This window comes from Simochromis diagramma, unplaced genomic scaffold, assembly GCF_900408965.1.
Source record: "Simochromis diagramma unplaced genomic scaffold, fSimDia1.1 OVJJ01000131.1, whole genome shotgun sequence".
Lineage (NCBI taxonomy): Eukaryota > Metazoa > Chordata > Actinopteri > Cichliformes > Cichlidae > Simochromis > Simochromis diagramma.
The window spans coordinates 1,626,987-1,636,389 of NW_024387200.1; the positions used below are offsets into that span (position 1 = coordinate 1,626,987).

Consider the following 9,403-nt stretch of genomic DNA (forward strand, 5'->3'; position numbering starts at 1 on the left):
CTTTCAGGTAAACTTTCCCTTTAAGGTGAAGGAATGTATTAACCTTATTTTAGGGTGCGCTAATGCTAGAGTAGTATTAAATATATGAGCTTAAGTAGCACTACAGATATCTCTGTTGGTTCACTCAGAAGTCAATTGCTTTTAGTTGTTGTCAAGTTTCTCTTAGATGAACATGATTAAATAAATTGCACTTCATTCATAAACCCTTCAGCTAGATTCTAGTTTAGGGATTGAGGTGGGAACTTTACTTTACTCTTATACTTCAGCATAGCAATGCATGTCAATAATATATTAATTCAGGAGGAAAGAGTGTTCCAGATGGCACAGGGGGAAACAGAAAAGAGTGTATCTGTGTCCATCTGCCTGCCACCAGGAGTTCTTGTCACCTCAGAGGCGCTCAGAGGTGTAACAACCACTTTTTGTGTGTATTTTCCTGCTCAGCTAGAGTCGCTGTGAACCTTCACCCTGACAGAGCGGCCGGCTGCCAGGCTGATGACCTCCTACCCCAAGGTTTTGCAAATACAGTTAACACTGACCCCCTAGGTGCATGGCCTCCCTCCTGCTGCAGCTCTTTAACCCTCTCAAGGCAGGCGTTGCAGATTTGCAACAGTTAAAAGCTAACAACCTGATTACCCCACATACATATTTTATGAGTTTTTTTTACTCAGAAGTACCACTGCAGGTATTCTTTTGTGCATTAGCAACAAAAACTTAATTTGAGCCTGAGAGGGTTAAAAACCACTCACCACATCCCGAAATAAGGCAGCCAATAAAGACATTAAAGGAACACAGTGGTTTGTATGCTTTTAGCTAATTAACAACATGTTTCTAGCTAACCGCTTCAGTTTAGAAGGTGCATTAAGAAAATTATCCTGCATATAATATTCGATTAAATAAATAAAATACAGAATAACTGTAGCAGTTACAATAATGAATGGTTATAATGCAATAAAACTTAAAGGGCTCATTCTTGTTGTTGCTGTGTGACCAATGCAATAAAAAATGTAACACCAGTCAAGATGAAAGAGACATATTAGCCTCCATGCTTCCAGCTGTCTTTATAATCTAAAATATCAAAATGGACTACAGAGAAATCATATTCTCAAGGCCGTATTGCTTTATTATGATGACTGAAGGACAGTTATTCAAATAATGTTCAACATTTAGCTTTTTTTAAACTGCTGAACTACCTCTTTCCATCCTATTAAAGCAATTGTTAGATTAGCCTTTTTGTATTTAAGATTCAAGAATTCTAACTTTTTAAAACATCAGTAGTGACTAAATCCAAAATATGCTTTTCATGTCAGTGTTTCATCATGCTTATTTAACTTGGAGGGCTGATTTCACAATATTGTATGTATACTTCCTGTTGAAATCATAAACTTCTCTGATTCAGCAACAAATAAAATTTTGGCTTCTCTTTCCTTCAAGGTCGTCTCCTTGGGCACCTCTGGACTGTTTCCAGTGCTGCTGCTCTATTTATCTCCCTGGAGGTCCTGTTCTGAACACTTGCTGTAATGCATTTGTGATGTGCACTGGATCTCCTTCAGCGTGTCCAAACGCCAACCTTTCTTTTCTTTCTTTCTTTTTGGTGAACAGTGTGCAGGGTGATTAGCTAGACTGCATACATCACAGTTCAGGTGGTTTTACCAAATGTTCTTCCTCAGCACCTCGGGACATAACAGTAAGAACTTGGCATTGACGGTTTTGCCCTGCAGGATGAATTTCATGATGCATAACCCACTGAATGTCCAAAAAAACCCAAAAAAGAGATGAATACCCACAATAAGCATGCAACTCATACTCTGCCTTCAGGCATACGGCGTCTTCTATTGAAGACTTGTTTGTAAAATGTGATTATGAATATGTATTTCGGGTCATTTTGACATAGAAGTTGTTGTTCGATATCCATACTGGTTTGATTTATGATAAAATCAAAAAGCACACATGCAAGTGGCCAGAAGGAGATTTAAAAGTAGCAGTTTCTCTGTAGGATGTCCAGATGTGCACAAAGATGGCTTGAAATTGAAATTTTAAACCTGGTTATGTTTTTCTTTTCTTTTTTAGTGGGTAGAGTTCTGAAATTTATGACAAACCTCCTATTACCAAGAAAAAGCTTTTCAAAGTCCATCTGTTCATGATTATTCCAGTTCATTATTCTCTTCACTAACTACATGATGTAAAATTCATTGCAGTGGATTACCTAGTTACAGAAAATGGGTTATTTGTTATATGTTATTGTGGATAATTGCCTACAACTAATGAAGCTTGACCTTGATAATATGGGTTTAATTATGTCAACAACAAAAAAAACATTATCCAATCCACCCCCAATAAACCATAGATCACCAATTTGATATGAACACACTCATGCTGAGCTCATATGACTGTGTTCCCTGCAGTCATATCTGAGATTTGTCAAGTCATATCTCGTCTCCGGAATAGAATTAGTATGTGAGAGAGGAGGAAATTCACTTGAAGAGATAAAACTCTGAGAAGAGGCGATCATGAAAATGTCACTTAAAAGTTTTGATTATGAGTGTGTAAGTTTGTAAATGTGTCTGAGGGAGTGTGTGAGCTATAAATGGGCTCATTGGCTTCCCTATTACTCCTAAGGATTGTTCAGTGGAGTGCACTGATTGTTTGATGTCACCTTTTTGTGTCGACCTGCACAAATGTCGCCACGAAACTTGTACACGCACACACACACAGATGTATCACCTTTTTGTTCAAGCACTCAAAATCACATAATTTTGCAAATTGTTTTTCCATATAGGCACATTACTCATGCTGACAGTACATAAATCCATTTTTATATTGTGGGGAGAGACTCACTGTGACAAAATAATTAAATATCACGGCTTGGTTAGGATAAGGTTAGGTTTTGGATAAAGAGAAGGCTTGCCTGGTATCAGTTACGATTAGCTTCATGTTAAGTCTCTAGAAAATTAATGAAAGCCAAAGCAATGTCCTCTGAAGTGACAGAAGCATGACTGCATGTGTGTAGCCTGGTTTAGGGTGCTTCAGAGGACGTTTGCACTCTGCTCATAAATAAAAGCCATGTATTATTCAGGGCTGCTCCTCCAGTTAATGCCCCTTAATGTGCCCAAACAGCCATAATGTACTCTGCTAGCAAAGGTGGCATAGACCCCCTCACTCACACAAACACACCAGCATGAGCAATCTACCCTTTAATATCACACAACGTCTTTGTCAGTGTTACTCTCGACCTCTTATCTCACTCTCAAAAAAATCCTAATTTTCTAAAAGATCCATTTTACTTTTCAAACAAATTGCTCCTGCTCACACAGTCTCGCCATGTTTCCATCAAACTTTTCTTGATTCATCCCTAATTCTCTCCCCTCCTCCCCTCCTAGCTACCCCTCGCTGTTTCTTTCTGTCTGTCTCTTTGTTTTATAAAAGCACAAATACAGAATACAGTTATGAAAACTCTACCTCTCTTCACAGTTGGGAGGTGCCAGCTTTCCGCCAAATTTTGTCTAAGCAAACTGAGAAGCTCCAGCAGTGAAGCTTCCTAAGTACATAATCTTAATCAGATTTTAGAGGAAATTACACCAGTGTAATTTCCTCCAAACTGTTCCCTGTTTACACAGAGGTAAACAGAAAACAGTGTGAAGTAAAATTAAAAAAGCCGAAAAATCCATAAAATCAGTTTAAGGTGCAGAATTTATCGCTGCTGCTTTGCTCGTCCGCATTTTTATGGACAGTGTTTTATGTTCTAATCACTCTGTAATTGATTTGCCTCTTTACCATCTGTGCTTTTAATTGTTTCGGCGGTTTGTGATCCCGTTTTGTTTTGGTCTCTCTGAAGCACTGTGTGTAAAATCACTTGGGCTTTAAATTTGTCATTTGTTATTATTACTTTTTAAATTTTCTGTCCCTTTTCGGGGGAGCTGTCTTGAATTCTGTGACTTTCATGTTGATATTGCACTGTTTCCTGAGCAGTTCTGAACAGAATCAGTGGTTTTGTTTGGTCAAAGTGTTGCATGACGTTCACTTTGAGCAGCAGAAAGTTAACGTGGTAGTCCTTGACGTTGTTTTTTTTATTCATTAATTGCTGTCGTTTGTCATGTACGTTAAAGCTTCTCTAAGCCATGCAGCTGTATTGACAAACCCACAGAGAACCTATAGCCTCCTTCAGGTCTGATGAGCTTTGTAGCAACTTTACTTCACTGCTGTTGCTTTCTGGCCCAAAACTTTGCTGTTTTGATTCATTCTTGCTGTTCTCAAAACAGTGTTATCATTCACAGCAGGCAGCTGTTTTAAATAGAAACACTCCAAGCACCAAACAGTAGGCAAAATTGGTTTCAAGCAACTAGTTTGAGAAAAAAATGGAAGACTTGAAATAAATGACAGTGCTACTTTGTAACTGTTTAGGAGCGAGGCTGTGATTCCCTCAGGTGAGGATCAGTGGTTTGTTTTAAATATTAAATATTAAAGCAGTTTCTATTTGTTTTAGACATCCGGGGGATGATTAATGGCTTAGCGAGCTATGTCAAGCTTAAAGTCTGAGTTTTTTCTGTGTCATGAAAGTAGCACTCGTGTTACCGAGCTAAATGATCATGCTAACTTATGCTAAACATATAACCTGAATGGGAGCAGGTTATGTTTGAGGTTTTGTTTTAAAATTGGCTGACAGCGCCGTGTTTTCACTGGTTCTTTCATTCACAGCATGTTTGAAGTTCATTATACATTCTCTGCTGGGAAATACTTTAGTTGGTGAGCCATACCTTAAATATCGCTATAGTTGAATTTAATGTGCTGCTAAGTTTATTTTAGTCTGCTGGAAATGCTGCTACTATAACACAGAACACACATTAAGAATACTTTACAGGTCATTATAATTATTTCACTTTGAACTGCCAACAAACTGATGCGATGCTGGGATATGTGCACTTTTTGATGTTTGGATGTTATATATATTATTTTGGATAAACTGTAAACTAAGCTAGCGTATTAGGCTTCAGACTACAATGGTTTTTCTATTTTTAAAAATCTTCTTCAGCACCATGTTGTACCATGGCTGTGAAGGCACAATGCTTATATATTTAGCCAGTTTCATTTAGCCTGTTTTGGAAAAAGAGAAGCTGCTCATTTTGTGTGTGAAATAAAACCCTTCCTACAAAAACATTATATGGCTCTCCTTCAGTAAAAGTACAACAGTGGCTTCTTCTCTGGGCCCTGCAACAGCTAGTGCACTTGTTTGTTTACACAGGAAGTAATCCGCTTGTTGCACATCGCTTTATTGCTCATAGCTGGTGCTACCGAATATACCAAGCGCTGGTCGCCTAGGTAACCTTCTAATGTATTTGACACACAGTGATATGTTACTCAAAGGTATCCTTAGTGGTTATTTTGCCAGGCTTGAAGTTGCTGACTGTCACTGACTTTCTGTGGTCTCTGGTTGCCACACTTCCTTTGTCGATGCCCCTTAAAGAGGACAGAAGTTAGAAGAACAACACAGCTAAACTCATAGAACAACAGTATAGATACTTAATAGTTATAGATTTATAGATTATGAAGCAGCTTTTTATTTTGGTGGTGGGTCAACAGGTGGAAAAGATATTGAGATGTCTGCAGTGTGCGCATCAATGCAGGAGATTTGTTTTGAGAATATAAAATGATGCTGTTAAGTTGATCTATAGTTTGTTTTGTTTTTTACGTCTACATCAGCAGCAGCAGAAGTTTGGGTTCTGTTTAACATCTTAGTGATAAGTGTGTTCCATATTTATCCTTACGCTACTTGTTTATTTGTACTTTGGAATCATTTGTCACAGATTTCTAGGTTTCTGTTAGTCTGACCTTTAATGTTGGCTAAAGTTCAGTCGGTGCTCAGACAATCCAGTGCATAAAATCACTCTGACTATGAACAGATGAAGTCCAGAAGTCTTTGTTTACAGTGTTCAACACTGTTACCAAATGTTACCAGAGCAGCCTTTGCTAATGTGAATGTTTCTGCGAATATTGTTATTGTTACCGAGTCGTTTAATGCGATTTCTTTGATTACAAGACGGGACACATTTTGGTGTAACATTAACCTCTCACATGTCACCGATTGCTCAGTTTGTTTTGTGACGTGCAAAACACACCCCCTGACTAAGCACACACACACACACACACACACATAGAAACACACACACGGACACACTAGACAATGGGTTCATTCATTCATTTTCCCACTTTGTTCCTTCTTTCTTTCTCTTTTTTTGTCTTATCTTCTTATAAACACAGTGAAGCTCAACAAACCAACACACACACACACACACACACACACACTAACTCAATCTTTTCACAGACTCTTGTGACCTGGATTCACTCCAGTTTGTCTTTTTACAGACTGTTTGACTGTTCAGATGTACCAGAGCAGGAACTATCTTTCCTGGTACCACTTAAACAAATTATTTGGGAGTGGCATGCTCCTGAACAAAAATGACTCCCTTGTTTTAGGAAGTCATGTGTTCACAGTATTCTACAGACATGCAAATAAAATGTGTTAATTGAGCACAGAAAAACACCACTAAGTGGAGGACAAAGGATATTGCACATGTCAATAAAGGTGGCTATTACTAATCAAGTGTTTCATTTTATACGCCATAAATAAAAAGGTTTTCACATTACATTAAGCACGGTACTACAGGAGTTAGCTGTGGCTAAAACTGTCTTATATTTGGCTACAGTTTGGTTGGAGAGCACCACAGATTAAAAGCTCACATGCAGTCATTTTTTTTCTTCAGCCTTTGTCTTTGATGTGAAATAACAATAGTATAAGGAGAAGAAGCTGTTAACTACATACAAGCCAGGAGGTGGCTTAAGGGCTGACGAATGAAGCTATCGCGGCCTTTACCAAATCCTTCACTTCCTTAAATGCTCAGCTACTGTGAAAGCGAATTAAACCTGCATTCTTTCAGGTGGCCAGCAGGGGGCACCTACTGTAACTACAAAAAGAAATCTGAGTGCAAAAAAGTGTATGAGAAAACAACCCTTCAGCTCACTCCACTATTTAAACATAATATACAATTTGTGAAAGATAGTAACCAATAATGGTAAACCAGGGTATAATTGGGGGTGGGCCTATCTTGTGGTTGATAAATAATTGTCGCTGTTAGCTTTCAGGGATTTGAGTGAGGATCACCCAGCATTTTGTCAGTCTGATCCACCAATCCCTCAAAATATTCAAGTTAAAAACATTAAGATGCAGACAGTCATCAATATAAGACTTCAAGATGAGATTTTTACATTTATCATTTGCTAATGATAGTGCTGAAAATTGCCAGTTCACAGGTGGTGCAAAAGTGATTTTGGCCTCATTTATTTGACTCATCAATTTAAATTCGATTAAAGCTGAAATATTCCTTTCCCTTTTGTTATTACAGGCATGGCTACTCCTGACTGACAGACACCAACACATGCCACTATTTCTTAGGCATCTGTTTGGGTAACTCAATGGACATCATGGTCATGTTTGTGATGTTGGTGGCTTTCTGGAGCATTTTAAAGGAATTATCTGATAAATAACTTGGTCTGAACTTTGATTATTTGTACTAACAGCCTGCCCTAGAAGTATGTATTCTGGTACTGGTGAGTGAAATTCAAAAATATATCATTTGTACCACATTTTGCACAAATTAGGGAACAACTCTGTAACCATGCTTGCTGCTGTTAGCTGATAAACAGGGGCGGGGGTTTAAGTGTTAAATATGGTCTAAAAAGAGGCTTCAAAACTGGACTGCACAAACTTTTAACTTCTTTAACTTAAAGATATGACACTGTGTCCTGGCACTGCAGAACTTAAGATACTTGAGGCTAGTTTCCGTGTTAATCTGTAACCTTAGTAAGCGCAAGTTATAAAGAGACGTTCTTCTCTGAGACACACTCTATGGAAAGGATCTTTGAGATACTGTTTTATTAGATTTTTACTTCCTCTGAAGTTTATTCTTACTCTAAATTAGTACAGAAAACATGTTTCAAACACACAAAATTATACCCTTGAGATCATTTATGCAGCTGTTTTTCTATAAATGCACAACATAAAAGTTCACTGCAGTTTAATTCTGCAGTTTTACCGCCCTTTCCTGCAGGTAAAGAACAAATAAAAAGTCTTTCATAAAAAGATCATAAACTTAAAAGCGAGACATGAGGTCACGTGAGCCTGCTGGTACAGAGTCAGGTGCACAGTGTGTGTTTTTATTCACACTATGTGCATGTTACACTCAACATTTTCTGTGCTGTGTATGTGAGTCGGTTTTTCAGTTTCAATATGAAAACTAGTTCTACGTAAAAAGGGAAAGATAAAAAAAAGTGGTCTTACCTGAGTGAAGTTTTATCTAAATTTGTTCCTGTGTTTCTCTCAGGATATTTTCTCTTCTTCTTTTACTTCTTGTCTTCCTTTCTCTGGTGTTGTTTTCTTCCTTCCTTCCTTTCCTTTTTCCTTCAGCTCCGCGGCCGTCACTGAGAAGGTGTGCGTGGAGGCGTCTGAGCTTGTGTGTGCGTGCCGCGGCAAAGTGTGTCGGTGTGTGTGTTTCTGGAGGCTGGTAAGAGAGCGACTCTGCTTTGTGCTGCCGATCTCGGTGAGTGTGTTGCTGCAACTGACTGAGTGACTGCGAGAGTGAGAGAGAGAGGGAGGGAGTGTGTGTCTGTGAGTGTGTGTGAGAGAGAGAGATAGAGGGAGAGAGGGAGATTAGTTCATACACAAGCACATCTCCGCCTTTAGGGAAACACCCCTCTCCTTCTCTTTCTTGCTTCTCTTTTCTTCTTTTCTTTATTGCTTTCACATCAGGTCTGCTCTTTCATCTGATTACGCTGAAGGGCTCATGATGGAGCAAAACATTTCCAGTCCTCCTCTTCCATCTCCCTCCTTTCAGCACCCATTCGACCGGAGCAGATCCTCCTGCTTGATTCTGGATTTTTAACCTTCTCTTTTGTTGTCCTCCCTCCTCATATCCCCCCCTTTCAGTTTGCCGTTGCAAGTCCCCCGAATCATAAATAAGTTACAGAGCAGACACGAAACAGCACAAAAGCAACAAAACAACTCAAATATCTCTGACTGGCTTCTCTTTGTGAGCTTCTGTATTTTGTTTGACTTCATATCAGTGAAAATATTTAATGGTTTAGCATTTGCCATCTATTTTCTGCCTTTGAATATGCAAAGACATTTAATTGAATAGCGAAGCAGTGGGTGGAAAGAGAAAGGAAGCTTTTCGCTTTTCAAATCATTTCAGGGACATGCTGCTTATTAGAGAGCCACTAACAGAGCAAATCTAAAGTTTTTTGGTTAATGTTGTGATGTTGAGTCAGAGAATCAGCCGTTAAACAATAACACAGTTGCAAACAGTTAAATATTAATACAAAAAATAATTCCTTTTAAACCTTATTTCCATAAAAC

General features: G+C 38.5%; 1 protein-coding gene across 1 annotated transcript in view; it reads right to left on the minus strand.

The window, feature by feature from the left end:
• Window positions 1–8,675, minus strand: part of hs3st1l2 (heparan sulfate (glucosamine) 3-O-sulfotransferase 1-like 2) — a 29,051-nt gene extending 20,376 nt beyond the window's left edge. Inside the window, exon 1 of the mRNA XM_040050902.1 lies at window positions 8,330–8,675. The gene's annotated coding sequence lies outside the window, so the exon portion shown is untranslated. The remainder of the gene's footprint in view (window positions 1–8,329) is intronic.
• Between the last annotated feature and the right edge of the window lie 728 nt (window positions 8,676–9,403).